At 37.8% G+C, this 23,893-nt stretch overlaps 1 protein-coding gene across 2 annotated transcripts in view; it reads right to left on the minus strand.

Annotated features, from left to right (window-relative positions):
* The window catches only part of Nep1 (M13 family metallopeptidase neprilysin 1), a 54,324-nt gene extending 30,431 nt beyond the window's left edge, over nt 1-23,893 (minus strand). The window contains exon 1 of one of the 2 annotated variants that reach the window (XM_090160504.1): nt 23,799-23,893. The gene's annotated coding sequence lies outside the window, so the exon portion shown is untranslated. The remainder of the gene's footprint in view (nt 1-23,798) is intronic. The other variant, XM_090160505.1, reaches the window with a different exon arrangement.

Below are 23,893 nucleotides of genomic sequence, written 5' to 3' on the forward strand. Positions count from 1 at the left end.
GGAGTCAGGTTCGATTCCACCTTGTGGCACTGGATGAAAACTCGGAACCACTCCTACGTAGAGTTTGCAAGTTCTCTCCTCTCGGGGTAAAGAGGTTTTCGGGTTTCCCTTTCCATGAAAACCTGTAGAGGTTATGGGTAATAGTGAGTGGGAGTTGTTGACTCGCGTGGCATGAAGGGCTTGCCACCACCCTCCTACGCATTATAACCTGGCCACCTGAATTAAAGGCTTAAATGTCGCTTGACGACTTAGGCCTAAGGTGGTGCCAAGGGTATAAGCCTAGCTGATTATTAGTAGGAACTTTTATATTTATGGTGGATCAATGAATTTAACATTTTGGCCACCAGGTTTGACAGAAGCTAGAGGTTATTTTGCCCCTACTTGTGTTAAAAACCAGACGTAGTTCATACTCCGGTTAAAGTAAAGTATGGCTGTGCAAATATCAGTTTATTTGGGTATCGAATCGAATATCAAATATTTGATTTCAACCCACGTCAAATACCAAGTCGAATATTTCTAAATGTAAAAACAAGGCCAGTTAATAGGGGATAATTTAACTCCTACTAGTCGAACAGTTTGATCGAATATTACTAAATGTAAAAACAAGACCAGCTAATAGGGGATAATTTAACTCCTACTAGTCGAACAGTTTGATCGAATATTTCTAAATGTAAAAACAAGACCAGCTAATAGGGAATAATTTAACTCCGTATAGTCGAATAGTTTGATCAGATATTTCTAAATGTAGAAACAAGACCAGCTAATAGGGGATAATTTAACTCCGTATAGTCGAATAGTTTGATCGAATATTTCTAAATGTAGAAACAAGACCAGCTAATAGGGGATAATTTAACTCCGTATAGTCGAATAGTTTGATCGAATATTTCTAAATTTAGAAACAAGACCAGCTAATAGGGGATAATTTAACTCCGACTAGTCGAACAGTTTGATCGAATATTTCTAAATGTAAAAACAAGGTCAGTTAATAGGGGATAATTCGGTATTTGATCGATAGACTGTTTCATTCGTGCATGATGCGATGTTCATATTAATTGGGTTTTGTGCATAATAATTAACCTTTTCAATTTACATAGAGTTACATAGCGGTTATAAACTGCTGGATATTCGTCTGCTAAGGAGACTCTTTGTAATTAATCGTCTGCTCTATTAGACAAAAATGCAGCAGCTAATGAATTTATCGTGTGGGCCGTTACGTGTGTCTATGGAAACTGAAAAGGCTAAATTCGTTACGACTGACCAGCTTGTTTTTGCGATAGTGCAGTTAAGCCCATGGACGAATTCACTAGCTCTCTTTAGTGGGAAAGCTGGAAAAGCATTGTAGAAGTGGGGGGAAACAGTAAACAAGAAAGCCACGGTATTTATGGAAAGGACATTGACGCTCTACGGATAAATATTGAGAATTTTCGCTCAAAATCCGTCTGCTAAGAATGTACTAACGCTGTTAATTTTATTTGAAAATTACGAAAGACGTTATAAATTGGGAATTTCATCGCGAAGACTCCCTTCCAATTTAGCAATTTAATTAATGATTATTCCCCGTGTTGGGATAGTAATCAAACGCTTGTCAAGGTCAAACGTCCCCGCCATTTACGCGTCGGCTCTTGCGGGAGAAGGGTTATCTCCCCGGGGGAGCCCATTAGGGCGCGCCATCTAGAGGAAAGTGCTTTCAAACTTGAACCTTTCTGAAAGGCTCTTTCAAAAGACCCTCTACCATCCATTCGTGACACCCCTGGATCGTCACCACTTTTATAGTTTCGGCGGTGGGGGACGGAATGGCAGTTATCGCCCCCCCCCCCCCACCTTGACCCGGGGGGAATTATTATCCCCTTTATTGGGTTTTTAAAAGGTCCATTAGATGGCGCTATTGTTTTTCTTCCCTTACGCTTTTACGTAGTGGTCTCAAAGCAGTGGTGGCCGCTCTCCCCTCATTTTAAGCGGGTTTTGGAATTTTGAGCGGTAAAATATCTTTTAAAAGAGCGCAAAACGGAAAAGAGAGGAGCGAGCATTTGGCCACCCAGAAAAGAGCATCAAGAGAGGAGCGAGCATTTTTTCCGCTCAGAAAAGAGTGACAAGAGAGGAGCGAGCATTGGGCTACTCAGAAAAGAGCGACAAAAGAGGAGCGAGCATTTCACCGCTTAGAAAAGAGCGACAAGAGAGGAGCTAGCATTTCACCTCTCAAAAAAGAGCGGCAAGAGAGGAGCTAGCATTTCACCTCTCAAAAAAGAGCGACAAGAGAGGAGCTAGCATTGGGCCACTCAGAAAAGAGCGACAAGAGAGGAGCGAGCATTTTGCCGCTTAGAAAAGAGCGACAAGAGAGGAGCTAGCATTTCACCTCTCAAAAAAGAGCGCCAAGAGAGGAGCTAGCATTTCACCTCTCAAAAAAGAGCGACAAAAGAGGAGCGAGCATTTTGACGCTTAGAAATGAGCGACAAGAGAGGAGCTAGCATTTCACCTCTCAGAAAATAGCGACAAGAGAGGTGCGAGCATTGGGCCACTCAGAAAAGAGCGACAAGAGAGGAGCTAGCATTTTGCCGCTTAGAAAAGAGAGACAAGAGAGGAGCTAGCATTTCACCTCTCAAAAAAGAGCGCCAAGAGAGGAGCTAGCATTTCACCTCTCAAAAAAGAGCGCCAAGAGAGGAGCTAGCATTTCACCTCTCAAAAAAGAGCGACAAAAGAGGAGCGAGCCTTTCGCCGCTTAGAAAAGAGCGACAAGAGAGGAGCTAGCATTTCACCTCTCAAAAAAGAGCGACAAAAGAGGAGTGAGCATTTTGCCGCTTAGAAAAGAGCGGCAAGAGAGGAGCTAGCATTTCACCTCTCAGAAAAGAGGGACAAGAGAGGAGCTAGCATTTCACCTCTCAAAAAAGAGCGGCAAGAGAGGAGCTAGCATTTCACCTCTCAAAAAAGAGCGGCAAGAGAGGAGCTAGCATTTCACCTCTCAAAAAAGAGCGGCAAGAGAGGAGCTAGCATTTCACCTCTCAAAAAAGAGCGGCAAGAGAGGAGCTAGCATTTCACCTCTCAAAAAATAGCGGCAAGAGAGGAGCTAGCATTTCACCTCTCAAAAAATAGCGGCAAGAGAGGAGCTAGCATTTCACCTCTCAAAAAAGAGCGGCAAGAGAGGAGAGAACATTTTGCCACTCATAAAAGAGCGACAAGAGAGGAGTGATAATTTTGAGAAAAGACTGACAAGAATGGAACCAAAGTTAACCTCTCAAAAAGAGTGAAAAGAGACGACCGGAAATTTCCCAGCTCAAAATTTCGCGAGCACGAGCTGAGCGGTTCTTTAACAAAAGTGCCCATCACTGTCTCAAAGATGGTGTTTGTACGTACTCCACGTGATCTTCGCTTAGTTGAAGGTTAATTACCCGAAAGTATTAACAGACAGGTTACGGCCGCGCTGCAGGAGTGCAGACGAAGCTTTACCGCGTTGTTCATTTTACACGTTACCCTTACCAGTGTCGCTTATAGAAATAGCATGATGATGGAGGAACTTTATTGCATGTAAAGGTGAAAATTGAAACGCTGTCAACAGTAAAAATAACGTTTACTTTGGCGCAATAATGATATTTTATTGAATCGACCAGTACAGATCCCTTCGTTCCCGAAGGTGGTTATTTGTGAAATGTCTCACCAAAAAGCGTCATCACACTAGCCTAGCAGTAATTTTGCGACGAGTTACTTCCACAGATATATGAAATAGCATAGACACCTTACGCTGCATACGGGCCCGTGGGAAGAACACGGAAGGGACAGCTAGCAGAAGACCCATATTATATTTATGCGCTACGTAATATGGCCATCTATCGGTGACCAAATTATTATTTGAAAAATATTTTCTGGATGCGCAACGTAATAGTGCCATCTATCGGTGACCAAAATTAGTATTTAGAAAAATATTTTCTGGATGCGCTACGCAAAAGTGCCATCTATCGGTGACCAAAATTAGTATTTAGAAAAATATTTTCTGGATTCGCTACGTAATAGTGCCATCTATGTGACCAAAATTAGTATTTAGAAAAATATTTTCTGGATGCGCTACGTAATAGTGCCATCTATGTGACCAAAATTATTATTTGAAAATATTTTCTGGATGCGCTACGTAATAGTTCCATCTATCGGTGACCAAAATTAATATTTAGAAAAATATTTTCTGGATACGCTACGCAAAAGTGCCATCTATCGGTGACCAAAATTATTATTTGAAAATATTTTCTGCATGCGCTACGTAATAGTTCCATCTATCGGTGACCAAAATTAGTATTTATAAAAATACTTTCTGGATACGCTACGCAAAAGTGCCATCTATCGGTGACCAAAATTAGTATTTATAAAAATATTTTCTGGATACGCTACGCAAAAGTGCCATCTATCGGTGACCAAAATGAGTATTTAGAAAAATATTTTCTGGATACGCTACGCAAAAGTGCCATCTATCGGTGACCAAAATGAGTATTTAGAAAAATATTTTCTGGATGCGCTACGTAATAGTGCCATCTATCGGTGATCAATATTAGTTTAAAGAAAAAAGAACGCGGTAGATTAGGCCTAATAATGTTGATGGCCCCAGAGTCACGTGGAGTTGAAGTCACGTGTCATTATTTTTGCTTTTGGTGGAAAGATAACGCTGTAACGTAGCGCATCCAGAAAATTAGCGTTGTCGGCTAGTTTTCACTTCCATATCAGTCCCTCGTAGAATTGTGGATCTATACTATTTCATATATCTATGGTTACCTCTTCCAAAAAACTTGCGATTAAGCAATCACTCCGTGACAGACTATCACTAACCGAAATCGTTCAGTTTCGTCCTTATGTTCTTAGGACATTGGTAAATTATTCTAGACAATGTATTTTAAGTTTTTAAAATCTTAATTTTTAAATATCGAATTATTTAAAGAATCCATTGATTTGTTTTGTCGGGTTATATGGTTTAATGTCATATTTATAACTTGTTACTAGAAAGTATTTATTGAAAGTTAGGAAGACTTTTTTGAGATGAGACCCCGGCACGAAAGGAAAATAAATCCGTTCTTGTTGTTAAAGCAGCTGTCGGCTCCATCATTGCCACCTTTATAATGATAAGGCCCTATTTGTTAGAGAAGGCCATGAATATAGACGATTCTTCGAAAAAACGACTTTACTGGAGACCGTGGTGCCATCTATTAATAGCAAAGGAAGCTAAAATTCAAAATAGCGAAACGATAACGTTGCCAGATAACAATTTATAATTACTATAATTAGACAACTTATACTCTACTTAGTGGACTTTAACCAAAATTATAAATCCCATATAAAATATATTGTTAAAAATTACTATAATTTAAGTTATTGGCCAATTTACAAACGAGCCAATCAACGCGAGGGGAACTTTTATGTCCCGCCTTTGGGGCCGAAATGTAGCTTAAGCATCTTGTTTGGATTTCGACGCTAGCGACATCTGTTGAAAAAAGAGATACTTCACGTCGAGCCGACACTTGATTTAAATGTATGGAAAGGGTCTTACTCAATAGAGGCGTACAAATTCAAGGTAGCGATATCTTTTATCTCTAAACAACTTTTTTCCTGTTGCGTTGCAATAGCTTCATAGGAAACTATTTCGCAAGAATTTCTATAATTTTCCCAGAATGAATTGAGCGTTTCGTCAAAATTTACCATTCTATTGTTTTCACTTTATGTCCTAAAGCCCGACTAGTACTAGTAGTATAATTAAGGGCTGTTTTCACTAGAAATGTTGCCTATCTTGCTAATGCTATTCGATTGAAACATTTCTTTTAAATTTAAATACGCTTTATCAACGTAGTTAAGATGGTAATAAATACATAATAGGGATTTGGCAGCATGACGTCACGCCGTACCTTTGGCTATGGCCGCCATGTTGGTTATCTTTTTTTTTCAATTTGAAAAAGCATGGGTGACGTATTATCCACGTCATACTGCCAAGTCGATATTGTTGTAAAAGTAGGGTCTATCTCTCGACGCAGTGGCGACATCTTTCGGTGAGTATTGCTGTCCTAAAGCAAACTTTGTCAAAGTACCAGGTTTTCCTGGTCTGTGGTGTGGTCTAATAGAATTGTACATATTTTATAATAATAAAAATTCGATACCTTATTTCCAAAATCGGGTATCTCAAAATAAATATATGGTATTAAAACATTATTGAAGTTTTGAAATATAGTATTACCCTATAGTTAAAAAATATTATAACTTTGAAATAAATATGGGCGAAATATTTAATAATTTTACTGTAAATGAAGATTGAATTGCTCTTTCGAAAAACGCCAGAACAAGGAAATTCGCTTAAGTCGAGTTATCTGGTTTTGGAACTATGTAGCGAATTGTATTTAGAGATAACAAATTTAAATTTTAAAATACGTTATTATATTTCTTAATATTTGAGTGGCAATCTTACCGAAATCCGCCACCATGCTCTGATAAAACTAACAAGGAGACATCCCGAAGTGTAACCCACCGATTTTGTTCAAACTTGGGGGATTGGTAGACCTCCATGTATCATGAAAAATCCTAAAGGGAATTTATTCAATGGGCAACCGTTTTGATATGGCAACGAAAAATGTTTTTGACAACATCAAATGGAAATTTTCACATTGAAAATAACATGGGATTCTGACCGATTCCTAGGGCCCCCTGTGAAAAATTTTAACAAATTTCAAAATTTCGAAAGTGCCAAAAAAGGAAAAAATAAATAAAAATTGACAATAAAAACATCAAAATTGATCAACTTTTGATCAATTTGAGGTCAAAATCCCATGCTATTTTCTATGGGAAAATTTAATATTTTGTATTGTCAAAAACATTTTTCGTTGCCATGGCAAAACGGTTGCCCATTGAATAAATTCCCTTTAGGATTTTTCAAGTTACATGAACATGATGAACGTCTACCAAAACTCCGAGTTTGAAAAAAATCGGTGGGTTAGACTTCGGGATGTCTCCTTGTAAGCGAGCAGTTCTAGATCCCGGCCCAACAGCTTATTCGTCAAAGGTGGAGCTCTGTTGTTACTCGAATTGACTAACGAAGAAGTTATAAGACACCTCTCGAAAACGCGTGGGGAAACTTGTAGACGATGCTTTATTCGGTACAATCTACACGTTGTCTACGGATGGCTTAACCTCACCCCAGCGAGGGTCTAAGACCTTTACTTCGGGGTTCTTAATCTCCCGCCCGAGAATTCGGAAATGCAGCCCGGATAAAAATTTGCATACTTAATTATTTTTCCTACTTTAGTTCACCAAACCGAGTAAGCTGCGATTTGGCTTAAGGCCCTCTACTTAGGCCACAGGGGTCAACGCCGGGGTCAAATCGTTCTCGCTGAAAATTCCCAACACGGTTTGGGACGAAGGTTTATTGCTATTTGTTTACCCACATTTTTTTTATAGTTTTATCGTTTTAGCGGGGATTTCGCGTGTGAACCGGTGGTGAAATTCTTACAAAAACTACCTTTACTATTACAAAAAGGTCAATTTACAATAATAAAGGTGTATAATATTAATATTTTCGGTAACATTTGCGTAATCAAAAAGATAAACTAGAAAATTATTAAGTGAAATCAGAAGTAAATGAACCCAAGTTATTAAGAATTAATATTAATGTAACAGCGTTGGTGTACAGTACAGAGATACTCATACGGATTTGTTGCTACTGTCAACTTCAGCGAGAAACGTATTAGAATCCCGTTATTTAACGAAAGTTAGTCGACTGTAGATAAGGAGCTTCGTACTGTAATGAGTTAGTGTACCATTTTTGACATGGAAGGCCAACTGATCAGCTCGTAGCCAGTTTCCCGGAAAAATGCAAAAATAAAATTTTGTCCGTCTTCGAGTTAACGTTGATTTTCGCACTTTACTCAAGAAATAATAAACCATTTCGTATGGGAACTTTATTTAAATCTCATTATTTATACGTAATTAAATATTTTTTAAGTAACAATTATCATTTTCGTAATTCATTTAATTGCAATTTAATAGTAGTTAACATTTAACCGTTAAGCCTTTGCTTCGTAGGGAAAATCGAGGGGTAAGACACTCTGCGAACTCGGTGTACACTGCCGTACCTTTGACAGTGCTAAATGGAACTCGCGAACTCTTGAAAATATGTACCTTTAACAGTGCTAAATGCCCGAACTCGGTGTACAGATTATCTGAGACTGTCTTACCCCTCGGGGAAAATTATCCTGTAGAACCCGATCATATATTCTAGGTTAAAACTAACGTATTTAGTAGTACCAGAAATAATTTTGTGGAAAGTGAAATTTAGTTTGAAGTTAATCTTGTTTTATCTCTTACATATTTTTTTTACCCAGCTAATTTTTTCAGAGTTAAAAAATAATAATAATTGAATTTTGATTTAGGTGTATCCATTTAGCATTGTGAAAATAATTTTGAGAATTTTAATTACAGTAATGAAGTATGGTAAATATTTGAATAATTTTTCATAACAATAAACGTTTTGGGCATTCAAACTTAATCCTCTATGTAAAGGCGTCTTAATTATTCAAAAGCTTAAAGAGAAATTATTGTTATTTGAGGATCAGTAGTGTACGAGCCATACCGTTGTAAGGTAGTACAGCCAGAACAGGACTGGAGCCCCCCATTCAAATACTGTTGATAAATGTGCTTACTTACACTAAGCGCGTTAGAATTTTTTTTTAGATTTTTAATATAATACATATTCATATTAATTGCCTTTGTGGCTATTTTCATTTACAATGTCTGTGTACCCCATTCTATTATAATATAAATTACACATGTTTGGTTTTTTATTTGAAAGCTCGGCAGAGTTGGAAAACTCTTGATACATGATTGAGATAAAAGTAAACGATTAGAAGCTCTTCACAAATCATGCTATGCAACCCATAAACACTATCTCATCAAAAGGTCTGTTTTTGATTGAAAGTTTTACTAAAATTAGCATATTTCACTAGCTTACTAGAACCAGTTATACACCTATTATCTTGTTATCTAAGTCTTAATTAAACCTCAATTTGACGTAACCAATTATCATCTTTATTTCCCAATGTTAAGTAAAATATTTAAAATAATATTCAATATATTAAATTACATTCAATAATATTAAAATGCCTGTACAAAATATTTTTAAAAATAAACCTATTTATTTTCTAACTTAGGGATTTTATTTTCAATTATAAATTTTAGTCAAAATTTGCCCTGTGATGCAGAGCAAAGGGACAGCTATTAAATAAAAAATGCTTTTATCAAAGCAGTTGGAAGGTTGATTTAAGGGGTAGTTCGGATCTATCTATCTATTTGAAATGTTTTAGATTAAAGAGTTATTTTTTTGGAATTATTTTAAAAAGCAAAATATATTTCTAAAATAATTTCCATAAATTTTCCCTCACCTTTTATATATTTTAAAACCATTTCCTTAAATTTGAGCCTTGAAACTGTAACAGTAAACTGAGAAAATTTTAAATCGTAAAGGATTACGTGTAAAATTACAGCATTTAAATTACTGAAACTCATTATAGAAACTAAACTAGTAAAGAAGTCATCAATAAAAGAGATTTGCAATCAATTTAATCAAGAAAGTTATTAAAGTTAACATGCCGTACATTGTAAACCCAAAGTTACGACTGAATGACTTATTTCAATTTGACTTAAGTCTTTCTTGAAAGTCCCTTTAACAATTCAAACAGGCTACTGCAGTGTAACTGCACACATTTCATCAGGCCTTTCTAGAAAGAAATGTGGTCATTTTAATGTAACTCTATTGTCAATTTTTTTTACTACTACTTGACTTGGATCTTCAGTTTTTCATGATGTATGCCAAATTTAAATACTGTTGCATAGTTCTACTTTAAACCAGAAGTTTAAAATAATAAGTGCAGACTTGGATAGATATAATTTAGTAAATGTCTGTTTTATAAATTCATTATGAGAATTAGCTTACATAGAAAGTTGCAAACTCCTTTAACCGTTTAATTTCTTATGTATTTAAACAAAAATTTTATTTAACATATAAAACAGCATATTAATTAAGGTTATAATATTTTGCGAGTAGTCGTTTAGTTGTAAACACAAAACTGCAGAATCCAATTACGACAGCATAGCAGACGTCTATACGGGGCTTCCACATTTGATATCTAAAATTTTCCTCTTGCGATCATTTCATTTTCGCGTTTTCGACCTAGTAATTCCCATTTTTTATCCCTCGCTCTTAATACTAATTTATATAGATATTAAGATTAATTCTTAAAATTATTGAAAATTTAAGGTTTTATTTATTACAAAATTACTTACATTTTAATAATTTTGCAAAAACATATCCTCAAACGTTGCTTTGGATATTTAGATTGTGACTTTCATTACTTTTATAATGACCCTTTATTAAATTTCCATCGCTTTTCCCGTTTTCCCTTTTAAATTGCATTATTCCGTTTCAGCGTTTTTAAAGGTTGAAAAATTCTGGAAAAAGGAAAAATTCCCCGTATATGGAAGCACTGTGTCTATAGCATTGAAAATCAATGCCAGAAATAAGCGTTTCAAAAATATGGTGCCTTATCAAGCAAAATAACTCAGCTCGTAGTATGTCTTCTCTTTCGAATTTTTTATCCCACAGCCTTATTTTATATCCATGGCGGCCGATTTTAAAATTCATTTTAAATATTTCCATTAGAATATACATAATTCTGAACTAAACACGCGTAATCCTTTACAATTTAAAATTTTCTCAGTTTACTGTTACAGTTTCAAGGCTCAAATTTAAGGAAATGGTTTTAAAATATATAAAAAGTGAGGGAAAATTTATGGAAATTATTTTAGAAATATATTTTGCTTTTTAAAATAATTCCAAAAAATAACTCTTTAATCTAAAACATTTCAAAGAGATAGATAGATCCGAACTACCCCTTAAATCAGCCTTCTAACTGCTTTGATAAAAGCATTTTTTATTTAATCGAAATAGGGCTCAGAATTGGAGGGCGTTTTCCTTATGAAAATGATGAGAAAATCGAATCAAATAAAAGCTCATTTCCATCCCCATCTTTTGACGCGATAAATTGCACTTGGGAATTGTGGGTATAGCTATTTCTATGTATAAAAATGGTTTCATAGAAACCAAAACGTTTTGTTTTTCGATCTTGGAGGGAGCAAAATTTCAATTTGATAACTTCGGTTCATTTACTTTTGGTGAAATATATTAATAATAATAATAATAATAATAATAATCAGCTAGTCTAATACCCAAGGCACCACCTTAGGCGACTGTTAAAGCCCCGCACGCCACGCGAGCCAACAGCTCCCTACACTAACTAAGCCTCGGTCAGACGTGTCCAACACGTTGCGGAACTTTTTTGCCAGGAAAAAAATCGTCGAGTAAACACTTTCAATCCCAGTTAGGTTCTTAATCGAAAATGTCTTCTTGGGCGACACTTTGATCCATCGCACTCCGGAAGAATTTCCGTCACACAATGAACGGATAAATTAGAAGAAGTTTCAACTTACTTCCCCCCTCCTTTCCCCCTTCCTTCAACCGCGTGAAAGAAATCGCGAAGAAAGAGAAAATGAGGAAAAAGAAATAAAGCTTTTTTATAGCCTTTAAGTCCCTGACACTCTGTCCTTAAATCCAGAAGGTTAGCTCGCGCCGCGTTCTAAGGGAGTCAGAGGGGTAACGTCCGCGCGTTTTATCTTCGACTAGGAGTGTCCGGGTTGTCTCGAATTCATTACATAGTTCCGTGGGACGCGTACAGGTGGCTCCACCTTTCGTTCTCTTTTTCCTCCGATCCGAGATTTCTCTTTTTTTATATCTATGATTGAGTTGACCATCGTTAGTTCGTAGTCGCCGAAAAGAGTAAAAGTAGCGAAATAAGGCGAGGAATGATGTTTAAAGTAACCCGCGGAAACTTTTACGAACTTTTCTACCGGGGCTTATGTAGGTTTACAACTTCGGCTGTCTTTTATTGTTTGTAAACATACTGGTAGGTATAAAATCGACTCCCTTTTTACAGTTGATCCAACAGTGTTTATGCGTTCCCAACAAAACTTGGTGGACTTTTATATGGTCTATGCTATTAAGGATTTTTTTGATATTACCGATAGTGCTTCGAGGGGTATATAATTTACGTGTTTGGAAGTTTGTAAAAATCTAATATAATTTCATTAAAATTCTGTTACAGAAATGCAATAAATATTTTAAAAGATTAAAATAAGAATTGTTTTAAACTCTTTGAAAGATTTCATTTTCAGAATGCTGAGGGGTTACAAAATCAAATTGAATAATTATGTTTGGAAGTTTGGTAAAATCTAATATAATTTCTTTAAAATTCCATTATAGAAATGCGATAAATATTTTAAAAGATTCAACAAAACAATTTGTTTTAAACTCTCCGAAAGACTTGATTTTCAGATTGCTGAGAAGGGGTTACAAAATTAAATTGAGTAAATATGTTTGGAAGTTTTAAAATCTGATTTAATTTCTTCAAATTCCGTTATAGAAATGCAATTAATATTTTAAAAGATTTTACAAAAAAATGGTTTTAAACTCTCCGAATAACTTCATTTTCAGAATGCTGAGAGGTTACAAAATCAAATTGAATAATTATGTTTGGAAGTTTGGTAACATCTAATATAATTTCTTTAAAATTCCATTATAGAAATGCAATAAATATTTTAAAAGATTCAACAAAACAATTTGTTTTAAACTCTCCGAAAGACTTGATTTTCAGATTGCTGAGAAGGAGTTACAAAATTAAATTGAGTAATTATGTTTGGAAGTTTTAAAATCTGATTTAATTTCTTCAAATTCCGTTATAGAAATGCAATTAATATTTTATAAGATTTTCCAAAAAAATGGTTTTAAACTCTCCGAATAACTTCATTTTCAGAATGCTGAGAGGTTACAAAATCAAATTGAGTAATTATATTTGGAAGTTTGTAAAATCTTGTAAATATATATATATTTTTTTTTGGAAAATCTAATATATTTCTTGAAATTACGTAATAGAATTGCAATAAAAATGGTAAAAGTTTAAAAATAAATTTGTTTTAAACTCTCTGAAAGACTTGATTTTCAGAATGCTGAGGGGTGACGAGCCTCTTTACGCGAACTTGACTTCGCCGCAACGTAGTGATGTAAGTGTAAATAACATTTTGAAAAATTCCGTTGTCTTTTTTATAGAAATCTCAAATTGATTCGCGACGGTCTTGTTTTTTCTTCTTCATATTTGAAGGCGGGATTCTATTATAAAAGAAGCTTAAGCTAGGATTAAGCTTATTTCAGCCCTCCCCCCTCTGAAAGCTGCTAAACTGTAGATAAAGTTCTATTTTTTCCAACTTCGTAATATAAGACGGATTTTGGCGGAACGGCGAGCTTAAATTCTCTCTTCTTTCTTTTCCTTAGTTTTTCTCGTCGGTGGAAAGACGCCAGCGCCATCTCTGAGGCGGTGTCTTTGCTGGAAAAGGAAGACCGGGATGAACGGAACTTGTTTATTCAGTCTAGAGTCGCCTTTTTAAAGTCTTCCCTGCTCTCGTAAGACGAGACCCTTCCCGAATTGGACTCTTCCCTTTTTATTTACTGTGCAGAAATTCGTGGCATTTTTTTAGAGTAGGAGGAAACTGTGAAGCCTATGGCGAATTATTTTATTTTTGTGACCAGGGTTGACCTCAATGACCTCGTACGGAATTTTCATTTCAAATTGTTTTCCACTGAATTATTTTGGGTATTTTACTGACAATGAAAAAAAATTAACAAACCCGTAGATTTAAAATTTTTCAGAACTCATTTTTCTCGCCTACGCCAACTGTCAGGATATAAAAATTATAGTTCTGAGATAATCAGCTAGTATAATCTTTTCAATTCCCCCACCCAGCAATCGTACTCACAAGGAGAGTACCCGAGGTGTTTATTGCCGATTTTGTTCAAAGTCGGGCGTAATGTAGACCTATATGAAATATGAAATTTCCCAAAAGGAGACGTTGCACTACCCATTCGTTTTGCTATGGCAACCGAAAATGTTTTTGATCACTTTAAACAATAAAATCTCCATTTAAAAAAGTATGGGATTTTCTCGGTTTCACGGGGTCCTCGCTACGAAAATTTTGAAAATCACGAAATATGTAATTTGGACCACATTTAGGTAAATTTCATCAAGTTTGGGTAAATTAATACATTTTTAGGGTAAATTTGTAACAAATTTTGGGTAAAATAAGGAAAAAATCTTATTTTGGTTGTAAGTGGTCAAAAACATTTTCGGTTGCCATGGCAAATCGAATTTGTAGTGCAACGTCTCCTTTTGGGAAATTTCATATCTCATATAGGTCTACATTACGCCCGACTTTGAACTAAATCGGCAATAAACACCTCGGGTACTCTCCTTGTCAGTAGGGTGTCGGAGTGGTTAGCACTTTTGCCTAACGGCATGAGGAGCCAGGTTCGATCCCAACTTGTGGCACTGGGTGACAGCTCGGAACCACTTCTTCCGCGTTGAGTTTGCAAGTTATCTCCCCATTTGTTAAAGGGTTTCCCTTTACTTTAACACTTGTTGAGGTTAACGGTAATAGTTAGTGTAGGGAGCTGTTGACTCGCGTGGCATGAAGGGCTAGCCACCACCCTCCTACGAATTGTAACCCGGCCACCTGAATTAATGGCTTTAAAAGTTGCCAGATGACTTAGGCCTAAGGTGGTGCCAAGGGTATTAGCCTAACTGATTATTATTATTATTATTATTATTCTCCTTGAACTGATATATATATATATATATATATATATATATATATATATATATATATATACAACTTGTGGAAAGCACAGGGTTATAGGGCTAAGTCAATATTTGATTACTAATAATAATAATCAGCTAGGCTAATACCCAAGGCACCACCTTAGGCCCAAGTCACCAAGTGACTTTTAAAGCCATTAATTCAGGGTGCCGGGTTACAATGCGTAGGAGAGTGGTGGCAAGCCCTTCATGCCACGCGAGCCAACAGCTCCCTACACTAACTATTACCGCTAGCTTCTACAAGTTAATCAATTTGGGGTTTAATCGGTCTGGTTTGCATTTCGACCCACATCAACTGATTTCAATGTAGTTATAAATTTTAAAATTTCGTTCCATGGTTATTTTGTAATAATTAAAAGTTTTATAAAAGACTGATACTTCATGGAATTAAAAACATTTTATTTACAATTAGAAGCTTTCGGACCGCGGTCCTTCCTCAGCTAGTAAATGTAAATATGGATCATCTGGTATGACCATAAGTGTATAATATTGTTAAATAAGTGTGGCACTTCCTATTCTTCACATGTAAAAGTTTTACTGAGAGCTATTCACAAAACGGACTGCATTACGGGCGTCGTCGACGTTTTGCGTCCGCTTGCTAAAGTTTCACAAATAGCCTTTGTCAGCGCCTCGCTAGGGGAGATTTTCTTCTTGTGATGACGTCACTCCGTTACTAGCTCGCAGTAAAATGTTCTCCAAAGTTACAAACTTATGGAACAATATTATAGACTCATTGTATACTGATACAATTTCTTTAAAATTCCAAAACAATATCTTCGAACTGTCTACAGCGTTAGATGATTTTAACAGGCTTCGAGAAGTCTTCAAATAGCAGACGACATTTGAATCTTAAGTTTCAGGCTGAGTGTTCTAGCTGTGGACAAATAAATTAATGGACTCAAATTACATCGCGTAACAGCGCTCCTACCGAAGAAATCCAGAAACATTTCCACCCAAACAAAGCGCGCGTTTAAATGTTAAATGACCGAGATAAGGCCTAACGTCGTGTTCGCGTGTTTATATTTAAATTAAGTTTCGACACTTCCGACTAAAAATCAAGCAACGCTCGAGAATTATATCTCGGATTTGTTATTTTCTAAAGGAATTAATTTACGAAATAACGAAGAGTGGAAGCTAGTCTGACAAGGAGACATCCCGAAGTGTAACCCACCGATTTTGTTCAAACTCGGGGGATTGGTAGACGTTCATGTATGATGAAAAATCCTAAAGGGAATTTATTCAATGGGCAACCGTTTTGCCATGGCAATGAAAAAAAAATTTGACAACAGAAAATGGAAATTTTTCCATTGAAAATAACATGGGATTCTGACCGATTCCTAGGGCCCCCCCTGTGAAAAATTTAATCAAAATTCAAAATTTCGAAAATGCCAAAAAATGAAAAAATAAATAAAAATTGACAATAAAAACATCAAAATTGATCAACTGTTGATCAATTTGAGGTCAAAATCCCATGTTATTTTCAATGGGAAAATTTAATATTTTGTGTTGTCAAAAACATTTTTCGTTGCCATGGCAAAACGGTTGCCCTTTGAATAAATTCCCTTTAGGATTTTTCAAGATACATGAAGTTCTACTAAACCCCCGAGTTTGAACAAAATCGGTGGCTTACACTTCGGGATGTCTCCTTGTGAGTGGAGAGTGAGCAACTCTGGTAACTCGTTAGCAAACTCTCATCGTCCTTTCCTCTCTTATCGCTCCTCCGAGAGCGGACTCGAAGGAGGACCAGAATCCTTGGCCTTAATATCTGCGGCTCTCTCCTCGAAATGGACGTCACCTGACCGCGCCCGCGAAGGGAAGCCTGCAACGCGCCCAATTACGAAATAGATTTCACGTAACGGGTGAGTCGCGACCCTCGGGGAAATCCTTCTGGTCGTTTTGTCCTTTACTTAATTCGCGGCGTAACGGCTATTGCGAGGCCTGTAACCCCCGCGGTATACGGATCATCAATTATTGAGGAAAAGTATACGATACAGCACGTATTCCCCCATCAGCTTTTTTCTTTCGTGAAACCGCTCGCTTCCGTCCATCCTCGCCCATTGTTCTTCCCGAGGTCCACGGCTGTCCAAGGTGACGGTCAAATAAAAGCTTCGTTTCTCAACGGGATTAATTTTCCGCCGATTCGCGAGGGCACCAGGGAAGCCAGATTGGAATGGAATTTTCCCGGCTGATTAGTTCTTTTAATTCTCATTAAATTTCTCCAAATTCAGAAACAAATTGACCATAACGTTCACGTTGCTCGGGGAGCTGGAATGCCAGACTGAATCATAATTTCCCCACCCTACTAATTCATAAATTTCGGTTACATTTCCCCAAATTCGGTTACGAATTGTCAATCACGTTCGCGTAGTTCGGGGAGCGGGAATGCCATCCTGGATCATAAATTTCCTGGCCTACTAGTTGTTTAATTTCGGTTACATTTCCCCAAATTCGGATACGAATTGTCAATCACGTTCGCGTTGTTCGGGGAGCGGGAATGCCATCCTGGATCATAAATTTCCTGGCCTACTAGTTGTTTAATTTCGGTTACATTTCCCCAAATTCGGATAGGAATTGTCAATCACGTTCGCGTTGTTCGGGGAGCGGGAATGCCATCCTGGATCATAAATTTCCTGGCCTACTAGTTGTTTAATTTCGGTTACATTTCCCCAAATTCGGATACGAATTGTCAATCACGTTCGCGTTGTTCGGGGAGCGGGAATGCCATCCTGGATCATATATTTCCTGGCCTACTAGTTGTTTAATTTCGGTTACATTTCCCCAAATTCGGATACGAATTGTCAATCACGTTCGCGTTGTTCGGGGAGCTGGAATGCCATCCTGGATCATAAATTTCCTGGCCTACTAGTTGTTTAATTTCGGTTACATTTCCCCAAATTCGGATACGAATTGTCAATCACGTTCGCGTTGTTCGGGGAGCGGGAATGCCATCCTGGATCATAAATTTCCTGGCCTACTAGTTGTTTAATTTCGGTTACATTTCCCCAAATTCGGATACGAATTGTCAATCACGTTCGCGTTGTTCGGGGAGCGGGAATGCCATCCTGGATCATAAATTTCCTGGCCTACTAGTTGTTTAATTTCGGTTACATTTCCCCAAATTCGGATACGAATTGTCAATCACGCTCGCGTTGTTCGGAGAGCGGGAATGCCATCCTGGATCATAAATTTCCTGGCCTACTAGTTGTTTAATTTCGGTTACATTTCCCCAAATTCGGGTACGAATTGTCAATCACGTTCGCGTTGTTTGGGGAGCGGGAATGCCATCCTGGATCATAAATTTCCTGGCTTACTAGTTGTTTAATTTCGGTTACATTTCCCCAAATTCGGATACGAATTGTCAATCACGTTCGCGTTGTTCGGGGAGCGGGAATGCCATCCTGGATCATAAATTTCCTGGCCTACTAGTTGTTTAATTTCGGTTACATTTCCCCAAATTCGGATACGAATTGTCAATCACGTTCGCGTTGTTCGGGGAGCGGGAATGCCATCCTGGATCATAAATTTCCTGGCCTACTAGTTGTTTAATTTCGGTTACATTTCCCCAAATTCGGATACGAATTGTCAATCACGTTCGCGTTGTTCGGGGAGCGGGAATGCCATCCTGGATCATAAATTTCCTGGCCTACTAGTTGTTTAATTTCGGTTACATTTCCCCAAATTCGGATACGAATTGTCAATCACGTTCGCGTTGTTCGGGGAGCGGGAATGCCATCCTGGATCATAAATTTCCTGGCCTACTAGTTGTTTAATTTCGGTTACATTTCCCCAAATTCGGGTACGAATTGTCAATCACGTTCGCGTTGTTCGGGGAGCGGGAATGCCATCCTGGATCATAAATTTCCTGGCCTACTAGTTGTTTAATTTCGGTTACATTTCCCCAAATTCGGATACGAATTGTCAATCACGTTCGCGTTGTTCGGGGAGCGGGAATGCCATCCTGGATCATAAATTTCCTGGCCTACTAGTTGTTTAATTTCGGTTACATTTCCCCAAATTCGGGTACGAATTGTCAATCACGTTCGCGTTGTTCGGGGAGCGGGAATGCCATCCCGGATCATAAATTTCCCGGCCTACTAGTTCTTTAATTTCCGTTACATTTCCCCAAATTCGGATACGAATTGTCACTAACGTTAGCCTTATTTGGGGAGCAGGGCTGCCGTATTGAATCGGAAATTTCCCAGTTTATTAGTTCTTTGAAATTTCCCTAAATTTGGATACGAATTTAGAATTCCCTTTGTCGCTAAACAAGCCTTCCGCGACACTTTGGGTGCTTGTTTGTTGAGGAGTGGAAAGCCATTATCCACACGTGTTACGTAATTGATGGGAAGGGTTGGAGTAACCGGATTTTGGTGTATTTGGAAGTCTTCACACCGTGGTTTTGTAAAATGGACGAATGAGCGCCGTTAGATGGTGTTCAAATCGTGACTGGAAAATTTGAATGCTGGTTATTCCCCTTCATTCTCCCCCCGCGTTTGGATTTTACGAGCTGCTGTAGAATTATTAAAACACGCGAAATAGTCGGAACAAATATTTACGCCAAAACGACGCGTTTCGGGAGGAATTTCGCCGCGAGTATTGAAGTTTTGGGGTTATTTGCGCCATAAGCGTTGGCTTTTTGCATAATTTGCCCGTTAAATTTTACCGTCCAATTCAATTTTACGCCCAAGCTGGATTTTACAGTCGTAGGTATAAAGTAGGCTTAACGCTTTAAAGCCTTAATGTCAACTTCGGGATGGTTGCATCGCGCGTGGGAGAGCTTCAACAGTCTGCTGCTGTTTAAACTGGAGTTAAAACGAAGGCAAATATCACACGAATTCCAAAATAGGCCATATTTCGGATGCTCAGGACTTAGCAGAACGTCTCTAAGTTACTGAGAACGTACGAGTCTACCTTCATTTTGCGCTATCGTCATCTACTCCCTAAATGCTGGTTTTCACTTGGGCAAAAAAGCCACAGCGGTGAACGTTGACGCAAAAATTTTCCGTTAGGCCTAATACAATTTTTACGCGTCGAAGCTCGCCGTTGTGCCGTTTTGGTACGAGTGAAAACCAACCTTAAGAAATTTTCTCAAACTGAAACCGTTAATATTTTACGAATGTATAACGCCATCTGGTATCGGATATAAGAACTTCTTCGTTTAACTTTCTTTTAAATTCTTAATTTAGTTCGTGCAACCAGAAGTATTTAATATTTATCATACAGAAAAGTACGCATCTACACATCGTGCTAATGGTATTCGCTTTAAAATCAACATGGCTCCCGTTGATTATTCAAAACACGAAATAATAAGAGTCATATAAGCTATTACTCAAGTAACCACACAGTATTAATTCAACTAGTGACTTATGATACCAAGTATCAGTGGCCGAGTAAAATTGCGTAAGAGGGTGGTGGCAAGCCCCGCAAGCCACGCGAGCCAACAGCTCCCTACACTTACTATTACCGTTAACCTCAACACGTTTTTTTGGAAAGGGAACACCGAAGAACTTTTACCAGTGGGGAGATAACTTATAAAACCATCGCGGAAAGTGTGGTTCCGAGTTTTCACCCAGGGTAACCTAGGAGCAACAAACACAGCACCCCACACAAGGAGAACGCAACCCGTCAAAAGTCGTGGATTTTCTTGCGTACATTTTTCATTGGCTAGACGCTTTAGCGCCTGCTGCCGTCGGAAGGGGAAAATTCGGAAATTGTCTTCCCCCCCGCCCGTGAAACGTTCAGCGTAAAGGTTCGTAACTCTCGTCCAATGAAATTCGTACACAACCCTTCGTTAGCGTGTTTAAAGGCTAGCTGCAGCGTTCTCCTTGTGTTTGTTGCTCCTAGGTGCCACAAGCCGGGATCGAACCCGGTTGCCCTTGCTGCGAGACGAAAGTGGTAACCACTTCGCCAACCCACGTTTGGGAAGACCGTCATTTATTGATTTTCTAATACAATTTCATCGATAAAATTTGCTTTATTAATAGGCAAATATTCCTAAGCAGTGTAATTTTTACATTTGACACCTTTAAGCGAAATAATAGACTGTAAATTTTGTAAACAGGTTCAGGAGCGGATCCAGGCCATCAAGTAAGGAGGGGCGATCATGGGCATTCAAAAGTCGTCTGCTATTTCTTTACAAATTTAGTTGGCAGGTATTGAAGTAGATGGAGCTCTCATTTTCGTTTGCTTAAACGAAGTACTTTCTACAACTAGAAAGTCTAGTATACTCTAGTCTCTATAAATATATTTCAATAACTTCAAAAGTTGTTATGTTTTTTCAAGTATTCTAAGGGGGGGCGATCGCCCCCATCGCCCCCCTATGGATCCGCCCCTGTCCAGGTTTGGCGACAAATTTGCACCTAACGGACCTAGATCAATGAATGCTTCTCGCATAATATTAATTAATATTATAAATTAATTTAAAAATCATTGGTTATTACCTCAAGAAAAAATCAACAATAGACGGCGTTACAATTTGTAATTGTTATTTTCAGGCAGGGCTAGGTAGTATAACCAGAGATCCTGGCAGTTATAGCTAGGAATATGAAAACTCGGTACCCTGGAATAGAAAAGTGTATTCCCCCACTACGAGCTCCCCTCTCTCTCTACGGCAACGCAGCTCGAGCCAGAATCGCGGACATACGAGTTTAGCGCCACCTTTTCTACATGTTTTTAAAAAATTCGTCTGCTAGTTTTCGAATATTAAAATTCATTGTCTATTCCTACTAGAAAGTAGAAATACGCGAATAGAAAAACTAGCAGACGAAAAGCCGCTTAAAAGTGTAAAGGTTCTACGATAGATGGCGATACTTGTTATGTCCGTGAATTTTTTACTGCCCCGCCTAAAACGGGAGACGACCACTGCAGGTTTACTTGAATCCTCCTAGGTTATAGAGATGCGAAACTCCCTATACCCTAAGCAAACCAGTTTTTTTTCAAATTTTAGCCGATCGCAGCGACGCCTGTACGTGGGGAGTAATCGCAGAGATCCTAGGATTGTTACCGTTGTTTACAATTTTTGCGTCTCTAGGCTTGAAACGGGCGCTTCATTCCGGCCGAAGGGCGGCGCTGATGCTTGCATTTTTTGTCAGGTTTTCGACGGAGTTTCGCATCTCTATAACTGCCAGGATCTCTGGTATAACTTCGGGCTTCGGCAGACGGGTTCTCAGTAACGTAAATACGTTCTTGGAACGAGTTAATATTTATAACTATCATTTTACCAGAATATTTTAGCGCTCGATAATTTTCTCATCTTTTATAATGTCTTTTAAAACTTTGGTTCCCGGACGCTATGAAAGGTTTGAAAGCCTTGTTGTAGTCGGATTAATGGCATATTATAACGCGATGAGAAGGGGCGACAATGGGGGTTTCACTCTCCCATAGTTTCCCAATTAAAAGCAACTCCCCCCCCCCCCCCCCGCGTCCATTCTTTCCTTGGGGGGAGCAAACTCAATTTGGGGGGAATTAATGGTTTCGCCTTTAATTACAATTTAATACCGTCGCGAGAATAATTAAAGCCGAGAGGGCTTGCACCCCCCCCCCCCTTCTTATTATTCTTCTCGTTTTTTGGCGTTAAATGCAACTCCAAAACTCAAGAGCGTACGCCGCTGACGACGGTTTCCGCTTAGCATTCGGCATTAATCGAGATCTTCCATTAATTTTGTTCCGAAAAAAACCAGGTAATTCGACTTAATTTGCTTTTTATGTCGTTTTCGAAAGCGCATTTTTGGGCCCGTCTGGAGCTCTTAACATCCCGCTATCCATTGTAATGCAAGGGCCCCGGCTTTTGGCGGGCCCTTAGGCTTAAAGAAAGTATGCACTAAATAGAAATTCATACACCCTTTAAAGCAAACTGTCGGCTCGATCATTGCCACCTGTAAAATGATAAGGCCCTTGTTATTAGAGATGCCAATGAATATAGACGATTCTTCGAAAAAACTACTTTACTGGAGAGCGTGGTGCCATCTATTAATGGCAGAGGAAGCTAAAATTCAAAATAGCGAAACGATAATGTCGAATGAAAACCATTTATGATTATTGTAATTAGACAACTTATACTCTACTTAGTGGACTTTAACCTAAATTATATATCCCATTTAAAATATTGTAAAAAAATTACTAAAATTGAAGTTATTGACAAATTCACAAACGAGCCAATCAACGCGAGGGGTATTTTTACGTCCCGCCTTTTGGGTCGAAATGTAGCGTAAGCATCTTGTTTGGATTTCGACGCCAGCGATATCTGTTGAAAAAAGAGCTACTTCACGTCGAGCCGACACTTGCTCCTAGTCCGCCTTATGAGTAATGTGACACTGACTGTGGAAATAATTAGGGGTAACTCCTCTCCCATAGATGCTCCAGAACCTTACTGCCACCCTACTTGATTTTTATATTGATTTTTGTTATATTGATATTTCGATATTTACTAGTTATTAGTTATACTTTAAAAACAATTACGAAAAAAATCAATAAATTAAATGCAAAATTAAAAATTTCAGTTTGATGATTACCGCGATGATGCGATGCAGTGTTGCCCTTAAATATGTATTTAAAATGGTAGTGACTAAACTAAGTCTATAGTAAAAAAATAAACAATAATTTATTGATTATTTTTACTATTTTCACTATTTTTTAAAAGCTATGCTGAATACTATTTTTAAATTGTTTTTTACTTTTTTTTAGATACCTGACTTTAAAAACCAATGCATTGTTTTCAAGTTGTCTTTTTCCGTTGCGTTATTCAATCAACCTTATAATATTGAGGGTTAAGTGTGACATTGTATCAATTTAAATTAGGAACCGTTAAATGCATTTCCCGTTAACATTTCCGATGAACATTTATCTTAATTCAAACAATAATATTTTCGTGTCAATTTATGTAAGAACAATTACGTAAGTTTCGGTTAGTTTTCAAAAAGCGAAAAATTAATTTTCCAAATTATAAAAGCATTTTGACAATATCGTTGCCAAAATCCTCAAGGTTAATGACGCAATCGTAAGCGCGTCAAAACAAAGGAAAAATTGGAGACTTACTTTTCAAATCCTCGAATGGAATCGCGAGGTGATTAGACGCACGCGTTTGTCAGAGGTTGTCGTTGGCGTCGAGAGGGACCCGAGGACTGTCCTTG

The sequence above is a fragment of the Leiobunum rupestre genome, chromosome 10, assembly GCF_980474605.1.
Source record: "Leiobunum rupestre chromosome 10, qqLeiRupe1.1.hap1, whole genome shotgun sequence".
Taxonomy (NCBI): domain Eukaryota; kingdom Metazoa; phylum Arthropoda; class Arachnida; order Opiliones; family Sclerosomatidae; genus Leiobunum; species Leiobunum rupestre.